This window comes from Panthera pardus, unplaced genomic scaffold (genome assembly GCF_024362965.1).
Source record: "Panthera pardus isolate Hobbes unplaced genomic scaffold, ASM2436296v1 HiC_scaffold_8, whole genome shotgun sequence".
Taxonomy (NCBI): Eukaryota; Metazoa; Chordata; class Mammalia; order Carnivora; family Felidae; genus Panthera; species Panthera pardus.
In genome coordinates, this window is record NW_026527013.1 from 30708360 (window position 1) to 30735473 (window position 27114).

The window sequence follows — 27114 nt, forward strand, 5'->3', positions numbered from 1 at the left end:
ACCCCCATTCACAGTCCATAGTGCTTGCTTGTGAAGGTATGACTTAGACCTGGCCAACCATCTTGTTGCATTTGCCCATAGGTGATTGACTCGGGAATGAATTTGTGATCCAACTGAGATTGGATCTTACAGTAGGATTTAATCTGGGTAAGAAATAAAAGAGACGCTTTCTCAAATGTATAGACAAGAGATGCTAAACATCTCTTGTTGGCTGGGCTCAGGTGATAGCATATAGGCCTGTAATGGGTGGTGGCCATCATTATCACCACATGGGCGAGAGGCTGCCTAAGACTGAAATCAAAAGAGAAGGAAGGAGAACCAAGAGATGGAGAGGGACAGACTCATAAGGACATTGTTGAAGCTCCTGGATCCAGCCTTGCCTGAAGCTCTTATAACTGGCATGCCTGGCCACTTAGATGAGGCAACTTTGGTTTTATTTTTGTCACCTGAAACAAGAAGAGTCTTGACTGGAAAGGAGAGCTTGAAACTAAATGCTCCAAGGAGGATTACCAGATTACCATTGAATGGTTTTGGCTGTCTTTGAAAGAGTTGAGCCTGAGCCCTTTCTCTACTACTTTCTATCTGGATGAAACTTGAACTATTACTTAGTGGTTGTACTCCTCAATTTTCTTAATATAGGGAACTTGGAATATTGTTTACCTCATTGTGTTGTGAGGATTACATGCATGTTGCAGCCTTGAAGGTGCAAACAAATGGTACAGTTATTCGTTAAAGTTCTTTCATATGAATTTTTATCACTTTAGGAATCCCTTGGTTGTATCTAAGAAAGACATGCTTAATAACTCCAACATCCTCCATTCACTATTATTGCTGATGAATTGACCACATGGAAGGGTAATTTTTCTTTCTAAAAGTATTCAATACGTTGGATAAGTTCTTTTTCTCCTCATTTCCAGGTTATGTGAGGCCAGCAGAGAAGCTTGTGGCCTCTTGCAAAGTAATGTTCAATATGATGAAATAGGGAAAGTATGGGGTTGAAGATTGCGGCAGATTGTATTTTCCAAAAATCAACACAACAGTGTCTCCCTTCCCACATGTTCTTTAGCATTGTGACTTTGTTGCTCTCATCAAGAGGTAGCATCTAACTCACATTGCTTGCTTGTGAAGGTCTGGGCATTTGTTAACTAACTGGGCATTTGTTAGTGATTCACTTGTACCATAGAATACAAAGGAAGCAATGCCATATGATTGTCAAATATGAGTCTGATGACTTGAGAGATTGCTTGTTCTCTAGATGCCCCTAACTGGAAGGCTACTCTCAGTACCAAAATGCCATGCTGTGAGAAACCTGAGCTACTTGCAGAGTCCACACGTAGGCATTCTGGTCCATGGTACCACCTGAGCCCAGCCTTTGATTAATTCCAACCCAAGTGCCAGGCATGTGCATGAAGACACTGTTAGATGATTCCAGCCTTTACACAACACAGTCATCCCCTAGCCCCAAATATTCTTAACTGGGATCCTAAATGTTGTAAGCAGACAAGAGCTGCCCTTGCTATGCCCTTTCCAAATTCCTGATGCATGGAATCTGCTGTTGTTTTATACTACTCAATTTTGATATGGTTGCTAATTATTAGCAATAGATAGCTAGAACATAGGGATAGTATGGCCATCAAGGAGCATTCTTGAGGGTTGAAGATATAATATTCACTGGGCCAAAGCTCTGTCCAACAGGACATGTATACAGTGGCAAAAAAATTAAATAAACAAACAAATGGAAAACAAATGGACAAAACCCATCAGAATAGAGCTCAGAAGCTTAGGTTGCTAGATTTGAAAGTATGTTTGAGGATCATCATACAGACTCTCTTGCTTATAGAAGAGAAAAATACCCGAAGAGTCAGTGTTGCAATGGAAAGAGCTCCTGTTTAAGAGCAAAGACATCTAAATCTGTGCTTCCATGTAGGACATAACAAGCAAAGGTGGATAGCATAGCTCGAGCCCTGAATTCAGCCAAACCTGGGCTCACATCTTTCCTTCAACCCTATACTTGAGTAAACTTTAACAAGCCTCTTCACTAGCCAAAGCTTCACTTCCCCCACCTACCGAATGGAGACACCAACACCTACTTCATAGAAGATACTTTCAGGATTAAATTAGATGAAAGAGCACTTAATGTATTGCCTGTAATGCGACAGTAAGCATTGTATGTCTTAACCACTACGTGAAAATAATTAAATATTACGCGCAAAGCTCCTTTCCACATTCTAACACACGAGGTAACTCTCAATAAATATAAAAACACTACTCCACAGGAAAGCAAAATAAGAGTTGCAGCTATTATGGATTAATATGCACATTGTGCCCAAGTTCTTTAAAAGAATTATGTCCCTTAATGATCACCACAAGGCTGTGTGTCGGGTACCATTACTTCCCGTTTCAAAGGAGGAAACTGAGGCATTACAAGTGTGGGTACTGTGCTTCAGGTCACACAGAGTTTAAATGGTAATCAGACTCCAGCTCTTAATCACTCTGCCGTATCATGTTTCCCTGTTAGAGACACTCCCTTTCATTTTTGAGGTGTGGAGTCTTCTTTTAGGTCAAGTCAGCACCATCTACACTAGCAGCATGATCCGCGGCCCTGCCAAAATACCAGGTCTCTCAGGGTTACCACACTCAGGTGTAGACAAGCGACTCCCTTAATGTACGCAACAGACTGGCTGAAAGGAATGGAGACGTAGCTGAACACAGAATGAAGACGGATTTATTTTGGTGCCCCATGGGTGATTCAGCATTTTCAAGGTGAATGTAATATGGGAAACATTGCCAGTTCCCGTTCATTGAAGACCTGGTGCCTGAGGCCAAAACCACTTAAGTGACTCAGGAAAATCTGTCCTTACCATTTTGCGTTGGGTATGGCTTCTAAGGATGGAATTGGTCTCTTGCTTTGATCTTTGGCTCAGGCCGGCAAACATCTCAAATGGTTTTGTTTGTTTTTTAAAATTTTTTTTAATGTTTATTTATTTTTGAGAGGGAGAGACACACAGAGTGTGAGCAGGGGAGGGCCAGGGAGAGAAAGGGAGATGCAGAATCCAAAGCGGGCTCCAGGCCCTGAGCTGTCAGCACAGAGCCCGACGTGGGGCCCGAACCCGCACGAGCTGTGAGATCATGACCTGAGCTGAAGTTGGACACCCAACCGGCTAAGCCACCAAGGAGCCCCTCAAATGTGTTTTTGAAGGATTCTCAGGCTATAGTCCACTTCCTAACCAAGAGGTGAGGCAGTCAAAAATATTCACCAGACTTGCCCTGTCTGCTCAAAGTGTGACCCGTGAACTATTGGCATCAGTATCTCCTGAGAGCTTGTCAGACACACAGAATTTCAAGGCCCTGCCCCAGACCCACTGACTCAGAATTCTCATTTTAACAAGATCCTTATGTGATTCATATACACGCTGAGATTTGAAAAGCACTGTTTTAGACACATATTTACTGAAAACCTCCTATGTCATATACTTTTCTAAGCTTTAAGGAGGCTGATCAACTTTCTGGAGTCATGGGAGACACTGTACAGGAATCAAATAAAAAAAATAATTCCAATTCTTGATAAGTATTATGAGGAAAATAAGAGTCACTGAAGCTTCTGGGAAACTTTATTTAGCACCATCAGGAAAGGCTACTTCAAAGATCTGAAAGCTAAATGAATAGAAGAGGCGGCCGTGAAAAGCAAGAAGGAAGGATGCTTCAGGCTGAGAGGGCAAAGGCAAGTGCAAAGACCAGAATGAATCTGGAGTGTCCTAAGAACTGAGGAAAATCAGAAGAGTGAGTGACAGCAAAAGTCACAAGAGATAGGTCTTCATTCAAATGAATGCAAACTAAGTGCTAGGAAACGTCCTAGGGGCTGGAAACACTGCAATCAACAAAACAAAGGTCTTGTCCTCGGGAAGGTCATGTCCTAGTGACCGAACCAGGTAAGTAAGAAACAAATGTGAATAACTAAATGCAGGATATGGACATAGGGAGTTATGGAAAGAATCTTATCGTAGGGAAGGTCTTGGCAAACTATGGCCCATGGGCCAAGTCCTGATGGCCACCTGTTTTTGTCAATAAAATTTCATTGGACCACAGCCATAGTTGTGAACTTATACATTTTCTAGGGCTGTTTTCCTACAACAATGATAAAGTTGAGTAGTTGGCACAGAGATGGTATGGTCTCCAAAGTCTGACATACTCACCCTCTGGCTCTTCACAGAAGAAGTTTGCAGGCCTCTGTCTTAAGGGATAGATCAGGGGTGGGTTGAGGGGATGGCTCCCTGAGACGATGATTGAGCAAAAAGGTAAGCAGGACCCTTGAGGAGTCTGAGTTTTAGGCACCACAGAATGCCATCGGATAGTTTTCAACAGGAGAGAAAATGATCGAATACATCTTTTCAAAAGCTCACTGGCAGTCCATGGCATTCCAGCCTCGTTGGATTTTTGCCAGTTTTCAGTCACCAAAAGCACCTGGAGAGGAGAGCTGAGGTGTTTTCCTTTTGATGTTGGCTCTGTCTCGGTGATACGGATTTTTGGCCAGAGTAATAGCCAAAAGATGCCTAATGCAGAGGAGACAGTCCCCTTTCCCAGCCTTGCATTTTATCATAGCATTATGATTAATAAGGGCTTTGTACGATTCCTTATGAGTGACTGATTTGGAACAATTCTTTGAAGGGGATGTAGTAATTTAGCCCCGTCGCATGTCTACAGAGAAACAAAGCTGCCTTATTTTTAGCTTAATGCCACGATTACTTTTGGATGTGTCTTGGCTGCATTTATTCATTCATCTATTCAACAAATATATATCGAGTGCCTATTATGGACAAGGCCCTGCATTTGGCAGGGGAGATGAAAGGCCTACCAGAGAAAGGTCTTAACTGAAGACGCAGCTCTCCGAGAAATCACCAGGCGAGTATCACATTCAAAGGGAGGCTCTCTAAAAGGATTAGAGCTTTGATATTAAAAAGAGGAGGTTGAAAGGGGATATAATTGAAACCATTCCAATCCTGAAGGGCATGGACTCCTTCAGCAAATCCAGAAATATTAAAATGAGGGTCACATAACAGGATAAGATGCTAAGAGTTCACATACCTGACATTTATGTAGCACACAGTATTTTTCAAGTCCTCGAAAGTACATTAATTTAACCCTCACAATAATTACCAGTAATGTTATTACTTTAAGAATAATAAAAAAACAGAGACAGACAGAGCTTGAAGTAGCTTTTCCAAGATCACCCAGCTTCTAGTGGTGGAGCCAGGACTGGAAACCAGGGGTGTTTGACCCCCAGGCTGATAAGGTACATTATTCATTTAGTTGCTCATATCCTAGGGAATATTGCTAGATTCAGGAAAAGATCTGGGGGGGCACGGGGAAGGAAACTGGAAGTATTGTATCTTTGCCTTTTACAGTTGATTGTAAGGAAGATGGAGATCATCTTTCAGAGCTTTTTGTTCTTGGCACTTTTAACAGGGAACGTGTCCTGGCCCAGAGTAGAAATCTTTATACTGTGTGGCAAAAAAAGTTAGCGGTATGTGAATCACCCTGTTCTGTGGCTCAGAACTGAAAATCCAAGCAGTGAAATTTTTCCTCTAGACCCAGTCTAAAGGCAATCGAAGGTTACAGGCCAAATCTAAGTTTATTATTCACAAGAAGTAATGTATAAAAGCATCAACAGATGAAGACAGTTTGAGAAGCTAATGAATAACAGTGCTAGCTAAAATGTATTGAATGGTTAATAGGAGGTTGGTATTGTGCTAAACACGTTATGCACATTATGTGCAAAACTCTCATGAGTTCATTATTACCATTATGCCTGGGACGAAGGAACTGAGGATCAGGGGTGTTGTTCATCTAAGTCTTAGGTGACAGAATGAGGACTTACACCCACCCATGTGTGAATGCAAACAAAGCTTATGCACTCTCTACTAGGCTAGCGCAGTTTTCTACGCTGCTGACAGCATATTCCATCCACGGACATATACCGATGTGAGTTTTTAACCTTTAATTCAACTGACCTGCCGGATTCTTGGCAGGGCAGCCAAGAAGGAACACAAACGAAGGTGGCTAATCTCTCTGATGTGCAACTCATGATCGATAGCTCCTGATATGCCTTCAGCTGTAAACTGGAGCCATGCTGACCTTTCTATCAGGGACTTGGGAAATGAGTCAGCCCAAATTACGCTCCAGAGGAGGCAATGCCCATTGCAACTCCAGATAGAGCAAGACATAAATAGGAAAAGCAGACTGATTAATTCCAGCCATACCATTTGTTAGTGATGAGTCATGTTAGGGACCACAGGGAGAGAAGGGACAGAGGCTTTCATTACTCTGCAATAAATCAGCCACTGTAAAGTCTATCTCTGTAGAACTCCCTTCACTGGGGTTTTATGCTATTAAGGTAGTGACAGAGTTCAAATGATTGGCTGATTGATCCATCCATTCATTTATCTGTCCAGGAAATATTTATTAAGTCTAACTATGTTCTAACTTGATATTCCATTTCATCCAAGTCTGTGGCCCTAAAAGTGTGGTCCCCCGATCAGCAGCATCAGCATCACCTGGGAACTTGTTAAAAATACAAATCCTGGGTCCTCCTAGACAATCAGAAAATGTGGGTGGGCTCCTGCAATCTGTGTTTAAGAAGCCCTTCAGTTGATTAGGATAGGTGCTAAATCACTAATCTAGGCAACCCCTATCCCCAAAAGACTTCCCTAACCCCCCTTTCTCTCTAGTCCTGACTGGACCTTGAAAGCAGGATCCTGTTTCTCTCCATCCCTGCTGGGTCTCTAGTGCCTAGCACAAGACAAAGCACATTCTACACCCTTAAAAATATATGCTAAATGGATGAATGAACAAAGGTATAAAGATATATACATGTAGGGTACCCTGTGTTTGATCCCATCCAGTTTCAAAATTTATGAAGAAGAGACCCAAGATTAGAAAGTTGGAAGGTCTTAGTCAAGATCTCAAAAAAATCTCAGCACATCAGGGTCACAAGTACTAAGTGAATGTCAACCAAGGGGATATAAATGACTTTACTCCATATTCTTCCTTTTTTTTCTCTTTTGGAGTTGGACATCATGACCTAGCTCTTTTTCAGAGAAAATCACCAAGACATAAAAACTTTAGAATAAGTATCTTTGCCATGATTTATGATTATACAAAGGACTCTGACATGGAGCTGCTACCCACCTGTTTGCCATTCATCTCTACTGAGGACAGAGCAAGAGATAATGTATTTTAGAATAAGAGAAAATAATCTCAGAGAAGAAAAAAAAAACCTTCTAACCTTGGGGGAAAAAGTATAGGTTTTTTTCAGGAGGCTCTTATTCATTCACTCATTTATTGACTCATTCATGCGACAACATTTACTGAGCATCTAACTATGAGCCAGACATTGTGCACGCTGCTGGAGACACATCAGTGAATAAGACAAATAATTACAAACATGGGTTAGTTTTGAGCAGACTAAGTGCTATAAAGAAAACTATATGATTCTGTGAAAGTTATTCATATGGATACCTAAACTATTCTGGAAGGGTAAAGGCACGCCTTGGAAAGTAACATCTAGTCTGGGACCTGAATGGGTAAATAGGAATCAGTGAACTAATAAGAACTTCTTTCCTGGAAACATTATAAGTGTTCTTATCAGGATGGTTTATCTAGATTAGGGGGAAGGTATAGGCAGAAAATAATTTGTGCCCAAGGGAGAAGTCATTGGTAACTTCTCAGGGCCCTTTTCCACCTGACTATTTAGATTTTCTGGTTACAGCAGTCAGAGAGAATGTAAACTAAAGGCAGGATCCAGGCCAAGGGTAGGTCATCTTTTGTTTGTTTATGAAGGCAAACTTTGGCATAATGACCATGATCAAATAATCAATGACCACGTTCTTAAAAGACAGGGTGTGCTGTGAAAGATAAAGATGACTGGCTTTGACTTTCTATGTCAGCTGGTGCCTTGGTTATTGGAAGAACCTGAGGACAAAGATTTGCTCATGGAGAAATATTCTGAAAATGCAAAGTCTGTATTCTGCAGAAACATCGCTTTTTACTTGTTTGTTTATTTGTTTGTTTGTTTGTTTCAAAGTGAGAGTGTGGTGAGACGCAGAAGAAATAAGAAATAGAAGAGTGGGGAGTTTAATTTTCACACACTGATTGCAAAAGACAGACCAAGAAAATGAGGATTATCAAAATTTATGCTCAGGAAAGCATGTGGTGTTGACTGGGAATGGGACCATCCCACTGGGCACGGGAATGATCCCTATGCCAGTTACAAGGAAAACATCTTGTGGGTGCAACTCAGTTTGTTATGATACATACTCTGTTAACCTGGGGTCAAATAGTACCCAATACAATCCTGCATAATTACTATCTCTTGCAATTGAGTCTGCCCATGCTATGGTCATGTCCTGTGCACTAGCACTGTAATTATTCAGGAAGATCATGAGGATATTTGTTGCAGCTGTAATTACTAACAACTTCACCTTGAAATGTACATAAGTGAATCTTATTGTCAAGTGGCAGGCTGAAGTTAATAGATGAGAAAACATTTAGCTTCTTGAAGGCAAGAATGCTGGCTTCTTCCTATTTGTATCTTTTGTACCCAGAGTGCCTGACACTTTGCAGCTAGAGAGTTGGGAAAGGAAGGCTTGGGTAGGTGGGTCTGGGGAGGGAAGGAAGAAAGAGACGGAGGAAACCTAATATGAACTCTAGACAGGTGGTTTTCAACTCTGGCTATGTACTAGAATCATACAGAGAGACTAGTATTTGTATTAATTTTTACTGAATATTACGTGCACAAAGAGAAGTGTCCACATCATTAGCATACAGCTTGAGGGATGCACATCAAGAAAAAGACCCCTATTAGCATCTCAGAAGCTCCTTCTATGCCCCTTAGCATAGTCATAATGCATGTCATTACCCTTGACAAAAGGTAAACAGACTTCTAACACTATAGATGAAACAATTAAAATAAATCCTTTATTGTGAAAACAAAACAAAACAAACCCACTATAGATGAGTTTGGGCTATTTTTGACATTCATATAATTAGAATAATCAGAATATACTCTTTAGTGTCTGGCTTCTTTTACTCAACATTATGTGTGAGATTTCTCCATACCATGTGGACGATTAGTACGTTGATTCTCACTGTTTATAGTGTTCGTTTGTGTGAATATAAAGTTTATCTATTCCACTCTTGCTGGACAATTGGTTCCTCTTCTGCTTTGAGCTATGTTAAATAGTGCTGCTGTGAACATTTTTGGACATGTCTTTTGGTGTATGTAGGGAAGTTTTAGTTGAGATATATTTCTGTTGGGAGTGGAATTCTGTTGGGAAACGTCACAGGGCATTTGCATGTTCAGCTTTAGTAGATGCCCACCTGTAGTGTGCAAGAATTCTAGTTCCTCCATATCTTCCTCTATACTTGGTATGGAGTGTCTGTCATTTCCACCATTTTAATGGGTATGTAATCATATTGCTTTGTGGTTTTAAGGTGCATTTCCCTGATAATTAATAGAGTACTTTTTCCTATACTTATTGGTCATTCATATAACTGCTGTTTTAAAGTTACTACTCTAGTCTTATGCCCAATTTGCTATTGAATTTTGTCTTATTCTGTTGGGTTTGTGGGAGTTCTTAATACATTCTGGATATGAAGCTCTGTTGGATTTGTGTTTTGTAAATATCTTCCCCCACTATAGGGCCTTCTTTTAACATTTCTTAATGTTGTATTTTGATGGACAGAAGTTCTTAATTTTAATAAAGACTGATTTATCAGATTTTTATTTATAGTGTTTTTAGTGTCAGTTCATGAAATTTTTACTTGTTCTATGTACATAAATATATTTTGTTACTTTTTTCTTCTGGAAGTTTTACTATTCTATTTTCTTTATTTAGCTATGCAATCCACTTGGGATTAGCATTTGCATACAGCGTGAGGTTAGAGTCAAGATATATATATATATATATATATATATATATATATATATATATATAAATTTTCTATTTGGGTGTCCAGTTGACCCAGCTTAATTTACCTTTCCCAATCATAACAGTGTTTCTTTGTCATAAATGAGGTGACTATATATGTCTGGGTCTGTCTCTGGACTCTTTTTCCTGTTCCATCTTTCTATTTGTGTATCCTTGCACCAATATCACACTGACTTAACTATTATAGGTTCATAATAGGTCTTGCTATCTGAGTGTAAGTCCTACAGATTTATTCTTCTTTAAGACACTCTTGAGGCACCTTGGTAGCTCAGTCAGGCGAGCATCTGACTTCGGCTAAGGTCATGATCTCACGGTTTATGGGTTTGAGCCCCACATCGGGCTCTGTGCTAACAGCCCAGAGCCTGGAGATTTCTTTGGATTCTGTGTCTCCATCTCTCTCTCTGCCCCTTCCCTGCTCACACTCTGTCTCTCTCTCAAAAGTAAATAATAAAAATAAAACTTAAAAAAAAAGATACTCTTGGTTACATGTGACTTATTAGCATTAATTCGTTGGTTTCTACCAAAACAAACCTGCTGGGGTTCTGATTCGGATTGCATTGAATTGATTGGTTTAGAATTGACAACTTTAGAATATTGTCTTCTTCCCACTCATGTATATGATATATTTACCTAAGTCTTCTTTTACAGCATTTTATAGTTTTCATTAGTAAATAGTCTTGCACATCTTTTGTTAGATTTCTTCTTTGCTATTTGGTACATGTTGATGCTATTGCAAATGGCACCTGTTCAGCTTTTAAAAAATGCTGATGCTTAGACTAAACTGTTTAGAGATTCTGATATAATTCATCTGGGATGAGGCCTCAGTTTTAGTGATCTACACAGCCAAGTTTGAGTCTAACTCTTTGCTTGCTCTTGGAAAATCAGTAAACCATTTGAGCAGTCATTTTATTATTTGAAAACATGGGATAAGAACATCAGCCTTATTCTGTGGTTATAATTTGATGCCAAATGTAAAATTCAGATGCATAATTAATTTGACCTAGATATTTTATTCTTCTAAGGGTAGATGGTAAAATTGATTTTATTTACAAAATACAGTAAAACCACACTAATTGAATGTTGATTTGATCACATTATCCTAGGGCCTAAGAGCTCTTAAGAGTGAAAGTAGGAGTCATCAAGATGATGTAATTATTTCCCTTAGACAGAGGAGAAGCCTCCACTATTTCATTCAGAAACTGCTTATTCATATGTTCAAAACCATTCTAACAAGCTTAGTCACCTAGCTTCCCAGACTTCAACTGAGGGAAGAAGCAAGAAGGACAGAATAGAAGGCAAGACTACAAGAAATAAGACCATAAGCATCAGAAAAAGTGACTGTGAAGAACAGCAAAGATAGATGAACTCAAAGAAGAACAGGCTGGAACCATTCAGTTCAAGTTTGGGGGCAGGGGGAGGAAGAAGAGAGTTACACTGGAGATCATTATTTTGTTATACACAGTCTTGTAACTAATTACCATCATTTAAACCCCAAAGCAGCATAAAAATGCTGTGCGCTTTTTATAAGATGGTAGGGAAAATGGATAATATATTTTAAAAAAATTGTGTCCATCAACTGATGAGTGGATAAATTATTTATATACACATGGCAATGAGAAAGAATGAAATATGGCCTTTTGTAGCAACGTGGAAGGAACTGGAGAGTGTTATGCTAAGTGAAATAAGTCATACAAAGAAAGACAGATACTGTATGTTTTCACTCTTATGTGGATCCTAAGAAACTTAACAGAAGACCATGGGGGAGGGGAGGGAGAAAAAAAAATGAGAGGGGGAGGGAGCCAAACCATAAGAGACTCTTAAAAACTGAGAACGAACTGAGGGTTGATGGGGGGAGGGAGGGAGGGGAGGGTGGGTGATGGGTATTGAGGAGGGCACCTGTTGGGATGAGCACTGGGTGTTGTATGGAAACCAATTTGACAATAAATTTCATATTAAAAGAAAAAATAAACTTCAGATGTTTGAAATTTAAAATAAATAAATAAATAAAAATAAAAAAATTTTAAAACAATGCTTAAAATAAAATTTTGGCATTTCTGCCATCTGAAAATATACTTCTTTTCATCTTTTTGAAATATTAGACTAATGTTATTTTTACTTACCACCTCTCTGTGGGTAAAAAGGTAAGCACTTATAAATCTTTTTCATTGTACTCCCACCTTATGGGAAAATGCTATTAATTACCATCTGCCTGGCTCTGTCATGAGGCTGGCACACATCTAAAGTCTCCCCTGAAAGAGTGAGTGTCCCAGATTTAACCCTGTCTTTATAACCATATTTGTCATTTAAATAGTTTAGAGCTAATCGTGTTACAATCTTGCCTGACTCACACATTTGATCTCCCTATGTTGCCTTCAGGAGCAAATTTAGAAACAGAATATTTCCATGGGAAACTGAATTATTTCTCCCTGGAATTGCATTTCACCAATTCTTGCTCCAATATCTCTGTACCAAATACCAAAATAGAATGATCAATACTGCATTTTATCTGTGAAATTAGATCCTATGAAACCATTACTCAGCACAAAAGAAGCCCGAGCACATGTTTACTCACAGTGAAGCCAACCAACTCCAGATAAGTATCCGCCAAACATCTGGGAAAAGTCTAGGGATCTGGGTGGCAGATGTTGCCTTCTGACCACAAACAAGCAAAATACTGTAGGAGCTAGACCTTTGAGTGTTTCTCTACCTGAACTCAGCAAACATCGATTCAGTCAACAAACATTTATGCAGGTACCTGCTTTGTGTCAGCTGCTGGAGACATCTGATCGACTGAATCATGTCTCTGACCTAAAGGCCTATGAGCTGGTGACCCAACAACTTACCATATTGTTAAATTTCTCCAGTGTTAGTATTACGGGAAATTTATACAACATTGGAGCTGCTCTATTTTCTGACAGAAAGATGCCTAACGCATTAGGAAAGCTGAGATGTGCTTCACCAAAAGGCCAACTTAGACATCATTTGGTTTGGCCAGTGACTTATTACTGAAGGCCATCTGGTTTTGTGACCGATCATAACCTGGAGTTTCACTCCTGGGTCCAAGGCTTTACCACCTATTAGCTGTGGGCACATTAATAGCCTCCTTTGGTTCTCAGCCTTCTCATCTACAAGATGGGAATAACAATAATACCTTTCTCATAATTTGTTACTAAAATTATTGAATGAGTTAATATATGTAAAGCATTTAGGTAACTGCCTGGTTCTTAATAAGCTGTTACATCCAGTGGCAAGGCATGAGGGGTGGCGATTTCTTTATGCTAGGTACCATGCCAATTTCTTTAAACGCCATATTTTATTTCATCTTCACACTAACTTTATTAGGCATATACTTCATAATCTTCATTTCACAGATGAGGAAACTAAAGATATATACAGCAGGGTTTCTCAACCCTGGTACTATTGACATTTCGAGCTGGATAATTCTTTGGTGGGCGGGGGGGAGTGTATTCTGGTCATTGTGGGATGTTTAGTAGCCTCCCTGGACTCTACTCACTAGATGCCATCGAAACAAGCTGTCAGTTGTGAAAACCAAAAATGTCTCCAGATACTACCAAACATCTCCCAGTACATGTGAAGGAGAATAAATCCCACACCCCAACCTAGTTGATAATCATCGCTCTACAGGAGAAGTAATTTATCCACCTCCTACCAGCTAGTAAGTAGCATAATTTGGATTTTTAATCCAGGCACTCTTAACCATTAGGTACCATTACTAGCAGCATACCATGCACTGGTTATCAACCCCAAGGGCGTACTTGTTACCCATCCCAGGGAGGACTCTAAACACTTCTGCTCATTGCATCTTGCTATCAGAGTCACCAAGGAAAATACAATGCAGTCAAGCCCTGGATGAAACAAGGCTCTATTCACATGGAGAAGAGACAGAGCAAGAGCCACTTCAGTAGTGGGGTTGGACAGATGCCATGAGATGCACATTCTTTTTTTTTTTTCAATATATGAAGTTTATTGTCAAATTGGTTTCCATACAACACCCAGTGAGATGCACATTCTTTAAACAGAGACAAGAGAGCACTGATTGAGCCTCCAAGAAGGAAAGACATTCGCCCACACACTGCTAAGCGAGACACAGGCTGTGTGGCACTTTACCTCCTCATGTTCCAGGCCCAAGGTCCACTCTTATGCAGCCTGATAGGGGTTGAAAGACCCTGCACCTGAGACCAACTTTCCCAAAATTACATCCCCACCCAGTGTGTGGTTCTCAAAGTGTTGTTCCAAGACCAGCTGCATCAACATCACTTGGTAACCCGTTGGAAATGTAAATTCTTGGGCCCCATCCCAAATATATTGAATTAGAAACTCTGAGGGTAGGACTTAGCTCTGAGTGATTTCATTTGAGAATGAATATTGTTCAGTGGTTCCCAGACTAGGCTTCATGTTAGGTTCACCCAGGTAGCTTTCAAAAAAACAAAAACAGAAACAAACAAACAAAAACAATCCCAGACCTCGCTTCAAACTTGGTCCTGAGAATCTGTGTCCTTATATTTTTGTCTGTTTTGATTTAAGCTCCCTCTGGTAATTTTAATATGCAACCAGCTTTAAGAGTCAGTGGTCTAGTGGCAAAAAAAGTGATGGCTATTCAGACTAGAGTTCCCATCTTTATGTGATCTTGGACAATATTCTTACCCTGTTTAGACTGAAGTTTCCACATCTTTAAAAAAAGAGATGTCACTTGTGGTGAGCGTAGCATAACATATAGAATTGTTGAATCACATGCTGTATACCTGAAAGAAATGTAACAAACAATGCATGTCAACTATATGTCAATTAAAAAAAGAAAAATTAACTATTTAATTAATTTAATAAAGGGGCCAGATTAGATGTTTCTTTCATTTTCATTCTCTGGCTCACATTTCCAGGTACTAAACTCCTTGTGTTAACTCACCGGTATTTTTTTTTTTTTTTAATTCTCAAGTTAGTTAACAAACAGTGTAGTCTTAACTTGAGGAGTAGAATCCAGTGATTCATCTCTTACATACAACACCCGGTGCCCATCCCAACAAGTGCCTCAATGCCCATCACCCATTTCCCCCACCCCCATTTGTTCTCTGTATTTAAGAATCTCTTATGGTTTGCCTCCCTCTCTGTTTTTATCTTATTTTTCCTTCCCTTTCCCTATGTTCATCTGTTAAGTTTCTCAAATTCCACATATGAGTGAAATCATGTAATTTCTGTGATATCTTTCTTTGAATTATTTTGCTTAGCATAATACCCTCCAGTTCTATCCACATTGTTGCAAATGGCAAAATTTCATTATTTTTCATTGCTGAGTAGTATTCTAGTGTGTGTGTGTGTGTGTGTGTGTGTGTGTGTGTGTGTGTGTGTGTGTACGTGAGCATCTTCTTAATCCAATCATCAGTTGATGGACATTTGGGACCTTTCCTTAATTTGACTATTGTTGATAGTGCTGCAATAAATATTAGGGTGCATGTGCCCCCTTCAAATCAGTATTTTTATATCCTTTGGATAGATTCCTAGTAGTGCAATTTCTGGGTCATAGGGTAATTCTATTTCTAACTTTTTGAGAAACCTCCATACTGTTTTTCAGAGTGGCTTCACCAGTTTGCATTCCCACCAACAGTACAAGAGGGTTTCCCTTTCTCCACATCCTTGCCAACATCGTTTTTTTCCCCCTGAGTTGTTAATTTTAGCCGCTCTGACCAGGGTGAGGTGGTATCTCATTGTGGTTCTGATTTGTAATGACGTTTGATGTTGAATTCACTGGTATTTTAAATGATCTATCATTTTCATTTATAATGACCGTGGATAAGTTTCTTACCCTTTTTACATCTCAACTTTTTTCATCTGGAAACCAGATAGAAATACCGGGGTTGGTCAGAGGATATGACTTGGAGAGAGAAAACTCTGACCAAGTAAGTCCAAGTAAGGTACGTATTCTTGCTCTGAAGTTTGTCTTCTGCAACTGACTCAGTTACGAAGCAGGTGGCCGGGTCCATTTATCTCTGCCTGCAGGGGCTTGCTTGATGTAGGCACCATTACAGCTGGAGCTGTGCCACCCATGAGGCTCAGAGGTAGTGAAAAAGAAAACAAAAAACAAAAAATACAAACCTCTTCTGTGGGCAGTCTGGCTAGACTTAGAATGTTCTTGACCGACCAAGATATTCTGGGCATGGCAACAGCTAGAACTCTGGATAAATGCACCCAAAGGAACCTGAGAAAGGAGTAGTTGGCCGAGATGTCATTCCTTGCTCTCTCAAAGGCTCAGAAGACCTTTTCCTAAGCAACCTAAGGTTTCTTCTCTTAATCATTTGTGCTATTGCTGTGTTTTTTCTCAGGATGCCCACAGAGGGAGAAATGGGCTGTACTGATACAATCCCGAAACAAAGGAATGAGAGGAATATGATGGTATTCTTGAGAGAGAATAGAGAAAGAAAACAGAAAAAATGGAGGAAAGGAGGGCCTCTGGGAGTTCACACTGGCTTGCTCATTTCTTCCTTCGGATAAAAGAAAACCTGAGCTAATATCCCCATACACCATAAAAGGAAATTAATTTCCAATAGTGCAATAGTTGATAGAAACCCTCTAGAATGGTGCCCAAACTTATATTCATGAGAATCTTCTATGTATATATGCATATACATAATAAATTGTATGCATCTGTATGTGTGTATACATATACATATATATATATATATGTATATGTATACACACACACACACACACACACACATGAACTCTATTTACATGCCCAGAATATTATCATAGTAGAAAATTAGAATGTGTGAATATTCTTAGAAAGTAGAATATTATCATAACTTTTGATGGTCCTGCAACCCTCCCTCTAATGTGCATTCCCTTTTCTCACCTCTGAGAGGAACCACTTTCCTAAATCTTGTGTTTATCATTCTCTTGCTTTCTTTACAATTTTAATCTATGTGTATATACAAGAAAGATTATACTACTATTGCTTGTAATAACAAAGAAGTAGGCAAACCCCAAATGTCCACCAAAAATAAAATAACCAACAAGTTTCAGCCAATTCATACCAAAACAAATTAGGCATGAATGAAATAAACTACAGATATATGAATCAACAAGGATGAATCTCAAAAATATAATAATTCTGGGTTAAAAAAAAACCCCAAGTGGCAGAAATACAATATGGTCTCATTTTTATAAACAACAAAACCTAATAAATAATATTATTTAGAATAAAACACATTGCTATTTTACTATGTAAACTGAATTATCAAAAACCTCACAGCTTGGGGGGCAGGGGGGATATGGAACAATTTGGTCAGCTGTCTCTAGGATCATGATGGCAGTGTCATGTCAATGGCCTTTAGAATTTTTCTCCCGGTGACCTAGCTCCCTTTTAGAATTTGCTTCACTTCCCTGGTGAATGATTCAAAGTGAAACTGGTATAATTTCCTCTATTTCTGAGAAGTCATTTGAAAGATGGTGCTGGCTGCCCCTTGAAGTTTTCTCGACTGGTTCCAGAATAATAAAAAATCACCTGAGGTTCGTCTGACTCGAAGTCTTAAAGAGGATGTTATTATTTTGCAGAGGTACTGAGAACTGATGCAACACATCATGTGATTTATGTAAAGGCTAAATTGCAGTTATTATCAAGCTAGCAACAGCTAGCTAGTACAGATGCTGATATGGATGGGTGCGATTTTTAAAATCATCAGCTGGTTTTTATTCTTCGGTATTGGCCTTTTCCTCTCCTCTAAGGGTACACATTTCTGGAACTACAGCTATCCTGATGGTTAATAATGTAACAGCAACACTAACAGAGGACTCATGACCTTCCAGGTATTGTTCTAAGGACTTCACATGTATAGAGTCACTTAATCCTCACAATAACCCCTGTGGGGAAACTGAGGCATGAGAGGTTAGAGAATCTGTTCAAAGTCACACGGCTGGCAGACAGTCCATGCTTACAATAACCACAGTCAGCTATCTGCACAAAGCCAAAGATGTTTTTGTCTGTTAAATGTGTAAATGTATTTTGAAAGAGACAGTAGAAAAGATCAGATCATATAATATATGTTAAGTAGACTCTACGCCCAATGTGTAGCTTGAACTCACCACCCTGAGATCAAGAGGTGCATATGTTGTACTGACTGAGCCAGCCAGGTGCCCTTAAATATATTTTTAAGACGCAAGTTTTTATAATTTTCCAGCTCAATAAACTCAATCTTCAGTTAAGTAACTTATGCTTGTGGAGATAAAACAAAGTGTTGCTAACTAAGACTGTTCTCTTAAATGTTAGGCTGGCTATATGTTAGACCTTAGATTTCACTGGGCAGCCAAGAATCACGTCAAAAGAATTAATCCTTAAAAAGCTCCAGAAAAAAAGCTTTAATTAATCTACATAAGGAGAAGCAACAGCAGTCACACGTCTCTATTGTTAATACCTTTCCAGGTCAGGGCGCCTGGGTGGCTCAGTCGGTTAAGCGTCTGACTTTGGCTTAGGTCATGATCTCACGGTTCATGAGTTCGAGACCCACGTCGGGCTCTGTGCTGACCGCTCAGAGCCCGAAGCCTGCTTCGGATTGTGTGTCTCTTCCTCTCTCTGCCACTCCCCTGCTCATGCTCTCTCTCTGTCTCTCGATAATAAATAAATGTTAAAGAAATAAAAATAAAAATTACCTTCCCAGGTCCCCCTTTTCCCTAGTCTGCCGGAGTTAAGGCATGTGCTCAGCCAGGATTAAGAACACTATACTAGTTAAATGTGCTTCTCAAAGAGAAATCCTTGAATTGCCAGGATTAGAGTCATCTACAGTACTTATTAAAGAATACAGTCACAGGCTTCCCAAGTCAGATTCTCTTAATGGACACCTACATTTGAGGGTCACACTTCCAAAATTAGCTTTGTCTTCAAATGGAGAGGTGTGGTGAGAAACAGTCCCCAGATGCAGGCAGGGTAGGAACAGGGTGAAAAATAATTGTAATAAAGACATTTTCTTAATTTCAACTGAGGTTGATTATCTTATATATGTATTGGTCTCATGAATTTCTTCACTTGAAATACTTATGATTGCCTTAGACCAGGTTCTATTAGTTTTTTTCTTTTAAAAAAAATGTTAATGTTTATTTATTTTTGAGAGACAGAGAGAAAGAGACAGAGAGAGGGAATGAGTGGGGGAGGGGCAGTGAGAGAGGGAGACACAGAATCTGAAGCAGGTTCCAGGCTCTCAGTTGTCAGCACAGAGCCTGATGCGGGGCTCGAACCCATGAACCAAATAGGACACTCAACCGACTGAGCCCCCCAGGCTCCCCATAATTTACTTTTCTTTTACACATTAATTGGCAGGTATTTTCTATTCTGAATTCATTCAGCCTCCGGTAGGTATCTATTGAGCTTGGACCATGGTGCCGGCACTGCTGCAGGTGCTGGGGGTACAACACAGTGAAAAATGGCAAGGTTGCTACTCTCATGAGGGTCTCTTCCATAGCTGTATGGGAAACAGACAATAAAGTATACAGTAGATACCCTAATACTAGATTTGGATGAGCACTATGATGGAAATGATCTCAACGTAATGAGACAGAAGTAGTACAAGAGGGGATAGTTGTGCTGAAGTCAGCTTGTCCTAGCTGGCAAGAGCTAAGAAGTTAATTTTCAGGAGTTTTTCGAGCTGGTTGCGAAATGCAGCTCTGATTAAAATTTAAAACACATAAATTTACAATTAAATGAATTGTGTTGAACACAAAGGTAACTTTGTGAGTACTCAGAAAGTAGTTTCCTAATTACTTGACTGCATTCCATCTATTGTCTTTCCATGTTACGGTGTATCTCTTCTGAACTCTACCTTCAGTGATGTCGCTTGAAACAAGACATCTTGGGAGTATGTACACCATGAACTGCCAAACACTAAAAACCAGGGCTTGATTTATTGTTTTGTGGTTTGTCTAAATTTAATAAAGTTATGGGGAGAATGTTAATAATGCAAATTGAGCTGAAGAATGTGCCTTATAAGTAGATGTTACATTGTGATTATCACAAAAATTGAGAAAAATATTCTTTCGATATTTGTAAGCTATTATCCAATTCAGCACTTTCTATGGACTAGGCCATCAATATTTTCTTCCACACTCCTATATACAAACTCCTCCAAGGGTGGAATTCTCTGGGTTATTTAAAAACAAATACAAAACCAAAACACCTGGTGAGAAATGTTATCAGCTATAAAGTGGTTTCTTCTCCATGTGACTTGGCTGTTCCTTCTTTGGCTAAGCCTGTGGTCCCCATTACAGCTTAATAGGCTGTATCTGACAGAGCTCAGTGATGATATCAACAGTGACTTGGGTTGTTTCCCATTCCTGCTGTCTGTCAAGCTTCCTCTAGATTGGAAGCTCTATCCATCAAATCAAGAATGTCCTGGAGATGACAAGCCTGAAACTATCCTATAAGAATGTCATGTCTTGGCCAACTCTATTGAGCTGCCACATGGCTTCCACTTGGATTCTACTTTCTGTTTTTTCCAACTGTTATCAATTATATCTTTCAATGAAGAGGTTTTTTTTTTTTTTGTTTGTTTGTTTTTAATTTCTGTGCCCAGAAGTGCTACAAAACAGGAAATAATTGAAGACATGGAAACCAAGTTTTCTATTTTCTAGGTTATTAAGATTGGGTTGTTGAAACAAACTGGGTTTGTGTATAACTTCAAGGTCATTGCAATGGCAGAATTTAATAGAATCTATTAGAATACTGGCTCAGAAAAATTGTGTCACTATGAATTAAAACAATCAGGAGTAATCTAAATACAGATTTGATGAAAATCAGAGCTTCAGTTCAGATTTGCCTCCATTAACGGGGCATAGGAATATCGGGGAAGATATTCCAGTAAGAGGGAAAAAGGTGTCATGAATGGGAGAGGTCATGATCACAATGGATGCCAGGTATACATATGTACCTGCATGTGTTGGAGAGGGTGAACAAAAGAAGAATGAGGAATGATTCATTCATGCTCTTTCCTCTTTTTCTTTGACTCTCGTCCTGTCTTTATTTTTCTTCTTGCCTTTCTGCTCTCTGAAGGCACCAAAGATGGAGAATTATTGTTGGAATTTATCTCTTGGAAGTGGCGGAAAAAAATTAATTTCCCTAAAGTGTAGAGATACATTCTCATTCATTTCATCTACTCAGGGACCTTCCACTTCTGGGCTGTGTGACTTTCCTCGCAGAGTTAGAAAGATTGAATTAATTCATATTATGACTATTTCACAAATGTCAATTTTTCTTGTGAGATTTACTTATCCATTAAATAAGTGGATAAATAAATTTATATATGTTAAATAAATTTATCCATTAATTTATTGCTAGGGACCATTTTACTCCTACAACCTCTCTGTTCAGCTTTGTTCTTCCAACTCTTACTTGGAATCTGTTACGTGGATGAAAGATGGTCAGTTGAGACATGATGAAGAAATGAATGAATGGGTGAATGGAGCCAGAACCACCCTAAACTCTTGTTTCAATAGAGAAGATATGAGAGAAGGTTGTGTGTCACTGTGCATCCTTATTGCTCCCAGTTATCTTTTGCCTTTTTTTTTAACTGTAAGATCATAGCAGGCCTTGATCACTATTCCTGCTCTAATGCAGAATGACTTCCAGGACACTGGCTGAGATAAAATAACAGAATGTGGCTTTGAGTTCTGTGAACAAAAGAGCTCTGAATGCTGTTCTAGCAGTATTTTATGACATTATTTCTCCCATTGTGTGCTGCTTCCTGCATCTTTGCTGCTGCATATTGATTGAAAGTATCTAAAAAGAGTACTGAAAAGGGAAAATGGAGTCAGCCTACGATGTGTCTCTTATAGAGCATCAGACAGAACAGTGGGAGGGAAGGAAGGGAAGCAGATATAGAATAAGACAATTTGGACAAGGGACAATAAGGAGAGTAAAAAGGAAAGAAAGAAAGAAAGAAAGAAAGAAAGAAAGAAAGAAAGAAAGAAAGAAAGAAAGAAAGAAAGAAAGAAAGCTAAGAAAGAAATGGCATTATAGTAGCAGGACTAAAAGGGAAACATGTAGAAAATGTTCTTTTGTCAATTCTTAGAATCTCAGGCCCCTAAGGGAGTTTCTGAACTCTTTTTGTCTGGATGTTAGGAAGAGATCTAATTTCATTTTTGGCAAGAAGGCCAAATGACAGAATTCTCAGGATTGTAAGGGACTCTATGTTCCAATAGTATAACCAAGAGCAGTGGTAGTGTCTCCTCTGAATCATTGCTTAATAGGTATCTGAGCTGTACTTGTTTGCCTCCAAATGTCTGGAGCTCACTACATACAAGTATTTCATACTTGTTCTTCCCTATGCTGAGCTGAAATCTGTTTTTCGTCATTTCTACCTGTTTATCTTATATGCAAGTTCCACTGCTTACTGGGTAATCTTTGGAAAGTTATAGAATCTGGGCTTCGGTTTTTAATCTATAAAATTGGTATAACAGAGGGACACCTAAAATCAAGAGCTTCTGACTCTTGATTTCAGCTAGGGTTATGCTCTCAGGTTTCATCAGTTTGAGCCCCACGTTGGGGTCTGCACTAATGCGAGGAGCCTGTTTGGGATTCTGTCTCCTTCTCTCTCTGCCTCTCCTTTGCTTGCTCTCTCTCTCTCAAAATTAAATAAATAAACATTAAAAAATTAAATTAAATAAACATTAAAAATAAACAAATAATAAAATTGGTATAACAGTGTCTAGTTCATCCAGTCATGGTAAGAATGAGATGAAAATAATCCATTTGAAACAGTGCCCGTCTTCAGGTCCTTCCATATTTTATTTTCTGTGGTTTCCAGTTTTCTACTCAATCAAAAGTCTTTTGGTTCTCCTATCATCCTTCAAAACCCTTCCCAGACCTAATATCCCATCTAAATTATTTGGTGACCATTTCCCAACTCATCAAATTTTGCATCACCTGCTATAGAATCTACAGAATTTCAAGAATGTAAAATGATGTAATTGACCCAATCTATGGATTGATATTGCCTGCTATTAAGATAAAGGTCTCCTTTGCTCTCTGATGAAGACTGAAACTTCCACTGAAGCCCTGAGATCATTTAGATAAGCTACCAATGATTCCAGAAAAACATATAGAGTGGGGTCTATCTGCTTAAGAGCATAAGTTTGTTTTCTGTATTATTATTGTATTTATACTTTAAATATTATTTTATGTTATTTTATAAAATGATGCATGATTATGATAGAAAAAAGGAGAAAATAAAGATGAATAAAATATCTAACTTAGACAAAATATCCACATAAAATTGTTTTAGGGATTTTGTTTATATCCCTCTGGACTTTAAAAACAAATCTGTTAATACACAAATAGAAAATGTAAGTGTTTTCAAATGTATGACCAACTAATCTTTGACAAAGCAGAAAAGAATATCCAATGGAATAAAGACAGTCTCTTCAGCAAGTGGTGCTGGGAAAACTGGACAGCTACATGCAGAAAAATGAACCTGGATCACTTTCTTACACCATAAACAAAAATAAACTCAAAATGGGTGAAAGACCTAATATTAAGAAAGTTAGCCATCAAAATCCTCGAGGAGAAAGCAGGCAAAAACCTCTTTGACTTTCTTACTCAACACATCTCTGGAGGCAAGGGAAACAAAAGCAAAAATGAACTACTGGGATCTCATCAAAATAAAAAGCTTCTGCACAGTGAAGGAAACAATCAGCAAAACTAAAAGGCAACTGATGGAATAGGAGAAGATATTTGCAAACGACATATCAGATAAAGGGTTAGTATCTAAAATCTATAAAGAACTTATCAAACTCAACACCGAAAAAACAAATAATCCAGTGAAGACATGGGCAAAAGACATGAATAGACACTTCTCCAAAGAAGACATCCAGATGGCCAACCGACACATGAAAAAGTGGTCAACATCACTCATCATCAGAGAAATACAAATCAAATCCACACTGAGGTACCACTTCACACCTGTCAGAATGGCTAACATTAACAACTCAGGCAACAACAGATGTTGGTGAGGATGGGGAAAAAGAGGATCTCTTTTGCACTGCTGGTGAGAATGCAAACCCCTGGTACAGCCACTCTGGAAAACAGTATGGAGGTTCCTCAAAAAACCTGCTTACACTACTACCAAGGGATACAGGTATGCTGTTTCGAAGGGGCACACACACCCGTGTTTATAGCAGCACTATCAACAGTAGCCAAAGTATGGAAAGAGCTCAAATGTCCACCAATGGATGAATGGATAAAGCAGATGTGGTATATATTTACAATGTTACTCGGCAATGTTACAATGTTACAAAGTGTTACTCGGCAATCAAAAAGAATGAAATCGTACCATTTGCAACTACGTGACAGAACTAGAGAGTATTATGCTAAGCGAAATTAGTCAGAGAAGGACAAATATCATATGACTTCACTCATATGAGTACTTTAAGAGACAGAACAGATGAACACAAGGGAATGGAAGCAAAAATAATATAAAAACAAGTTGGGGACAAAACAGAAGAGACTCTTAAATATGGAGAACAAACAGAGGGTTACTGAAGGGGTTGTGGGAAGGGGGTTGAGCTAAATGGGTAAGGAGCATTGAGGAATCTACTCCTGAAATCATTGTTGCACTATATGATAACTGACTTGGATGTAAATTTTAAAAAAAGGAAAAAGAAAATATAAGTGTTTTACAATTTGGGATTATCCCATACAAACTGATCAACAAATCTTCTGTTTTCATTCTATCGTACGGCTTCAAAGTTCTTTGAAGTTCAATGCATATTCTTTACAATTTTTAGTGCCTGGATAATATCCCCACAGTTATTTACTCAATTGCCTACAGGTGTGCAATTGTGATTCGAAATCTGTGATTTTATAAACAAGTGCTGCAATAAGCATTCTTGCACATCCATCTCTTTGCACTTATGTGCACTTATATTCCCTTAGAATAAATTTCTTTATATGGAACTAGTGGTTCTAAATGCATGTATTTTTTTAGTCTATTGATTCCTATTAACAAGTTGACACCAAGAAAGAATGCATCTAAATCATGTAAAAACATGCTGACTTCCTCACATATTCTATGATTATTAAAAAGAAAGAACTCAAGACAGTGGCCAGCTCAATAAATGTTAGTTATTGTGGTCACTGTCAATATTATTCTATTACTGTTGTGTTTTCTTGATGTTGCCGTCATTTTCCATCTCTTCCAGTGGATATCTTGTGGTGTAATTAAAATGGAGTACTTGTTTTTTCCCTACAAGTATCCCACACTTCAAATCTCTATATCTTGCTCATGTTGTTTATTCTAATTGCAATGCCTTTTCCTTTCCTCCTCACCTGTCATTATCCTCCGCAGCCTGCAAAGTTTATGTCACGTAAATGAACTTAAATTCCTTTGTTGTTGTTGTTGGTTTTTGTTTTTCCCAAGCTCTCAACAAGCTCTATTGTTTGAATCTCTAGTAGAGTTCAGGATATCTCTTTCTGAATCGTGCTGTTTTGCATTCTTGATTCGGGGTGTAACAATTAGAGTGCAACTTATCTGACTTTGAGGAATGTCTTTTTTTTATAGCTGCATCCCCTGTGGTGCCTAGCACTCAGACAGGGACATAGTACATGTTAAAAAGCAAGTGTCAAATTGAAGGGGCTACTACCTGATGCTAATGCTAATACCTCATACCTCGTGCTAATGATGTATTATCATCTCAAGCACCTTTACAAGAACGAGTTGTTTACTAAAAAGAAACTAATTAGTAGGCAAATCTTTATAGAAGATTTACAATCTCTCTTAACTGTGTGTGTTGGGTTTAGAGACTTTCAGTGAGGCATAGGCACACTTAATCATCGTATTTGAGGTTGTCTTTATGGAAATTTATATGCCAAGAGATAGGTTTATATGGAACTGGCTTCCCCAGGGCTCACAAATCTGACCACTGTCCTACTTTTTGTTGTTTACGGGACATTTACATTGAAGGATCAAAAATGATTTGCCACACAGAAATCAATGAAAACTGTTTTGATAACAATGAAAATCCCTTGCATTGGCATGGAGGTGTTGAGTTTATAAAGTGATTTAACAGATATTGCACACTTTCAAAAGCCATCTGAATAGGCTGCAAACTCCATGGTTAAAAAAAAAAAAGATTAACAAAGTTTTCCATTTCTTTTGATACATCGGGTAGCACTAAGTGTGCTTCTCAGTAAATATGGTGGGTTCTCAGTAAGTATGGTCGTCCACCCGTCAGCACCTAAAGACCAGAACCCAGTGGCATCCCAAACATCACTACATTTATACTAATTTAAACACTCACCCTGAATCCTAGGTCTGTACTCCTTTCTCATCCTCCAGCCAAGACAAAAAGGATGAGTGTGAGTAAGGAGGTGTCAAGCAACTTCAATACCTAATGACTTATATTCATTCCTAAAAGCCAGAGATGGGGATCATGGTTAATCCAGCTCTAAAATATGCTTTTTCAGGTTAATCTCCCAGGCCAAAGTTGTTTTTGTAGTAGTAGCTTATACACTAGGCTTTTTGAAAAGTCAGAAGGGGGTTTAGGGGATTTACAGAGAAAGCTCAGATCCGGACGGCACCTAAATTCTAGTTCAGTCCTAGTGTTTGATGATTTGCCATTTCAGCCAGGTCCCACTAGGATATGGCTTGGCTTGAGAGATTGCGATTGGATCAATACTTCTCACTGCAGTGTTTCAAGGCAGCAGTTCTATGGTGTGGGTGGAAGGAGGCTCAGGGTGTTATTAAGCCCCAGGAAAGAGAGGGGGGTCTGGAGAAAAGGGTTGTAGTTTGCAGACCCAGGAAGCCTTCTGGCCTCAGAGTGGTGGACAAAAACCTTTGTTACCTTCATATGAAGATGTGCTCTCTATGGATTATGTAATTATGAGGGACTGAATGAAATGCCCACAGTAATACACCTTCTGTTCTTCTACAATTCAGTTAGACTTGTTTTAAGAAAATGTAATGAAAGACGTCTTCGACTACATTAGTGATATTTTGTTTCTTACTTGGAGGAATGAGTACACAGTTTTCCTCACAGTATATTTTATAACTTGTGCTATACTTCAAATATTGCATATTTTTAAAGGGAAGAAAAAATATGATGAATGGCTTTATATAGTTGGCTGATAAATGATCGA

The 27114-nt window shown here is 38.8% G+C and overlaps 1 long non-coding RNA gene across 2 annotated transcripts in view; it reads right to left on the reverse strand.

Moving 5' to 3' along the window:
• LOC109279066 (uncharacterized) overlaps window positions 1-27114 on the reverse strand; it is a 236446-nt gene that overhangs the window by 50046 nt on the left and 159286 nt on the right. Inside the window, exons 4-5 of one of the 2 annotated variants that reach the window (XR_008420573.1) lie at window positions 14652-14749; window positions 5374-5498 (exon numbers count right to left, since the gene is read on the reverse strand). This is a non-coding gene — a long non-coding RNA (uncharacterized LOC109279066). Of the gene's footprint in view, window positions 1-5373; window positions 5499-14651; window positions 14750-27114 lie in introns of those variants that run through there. The other variant, XR_008420572.1, reaches the window with a different exon arrangement.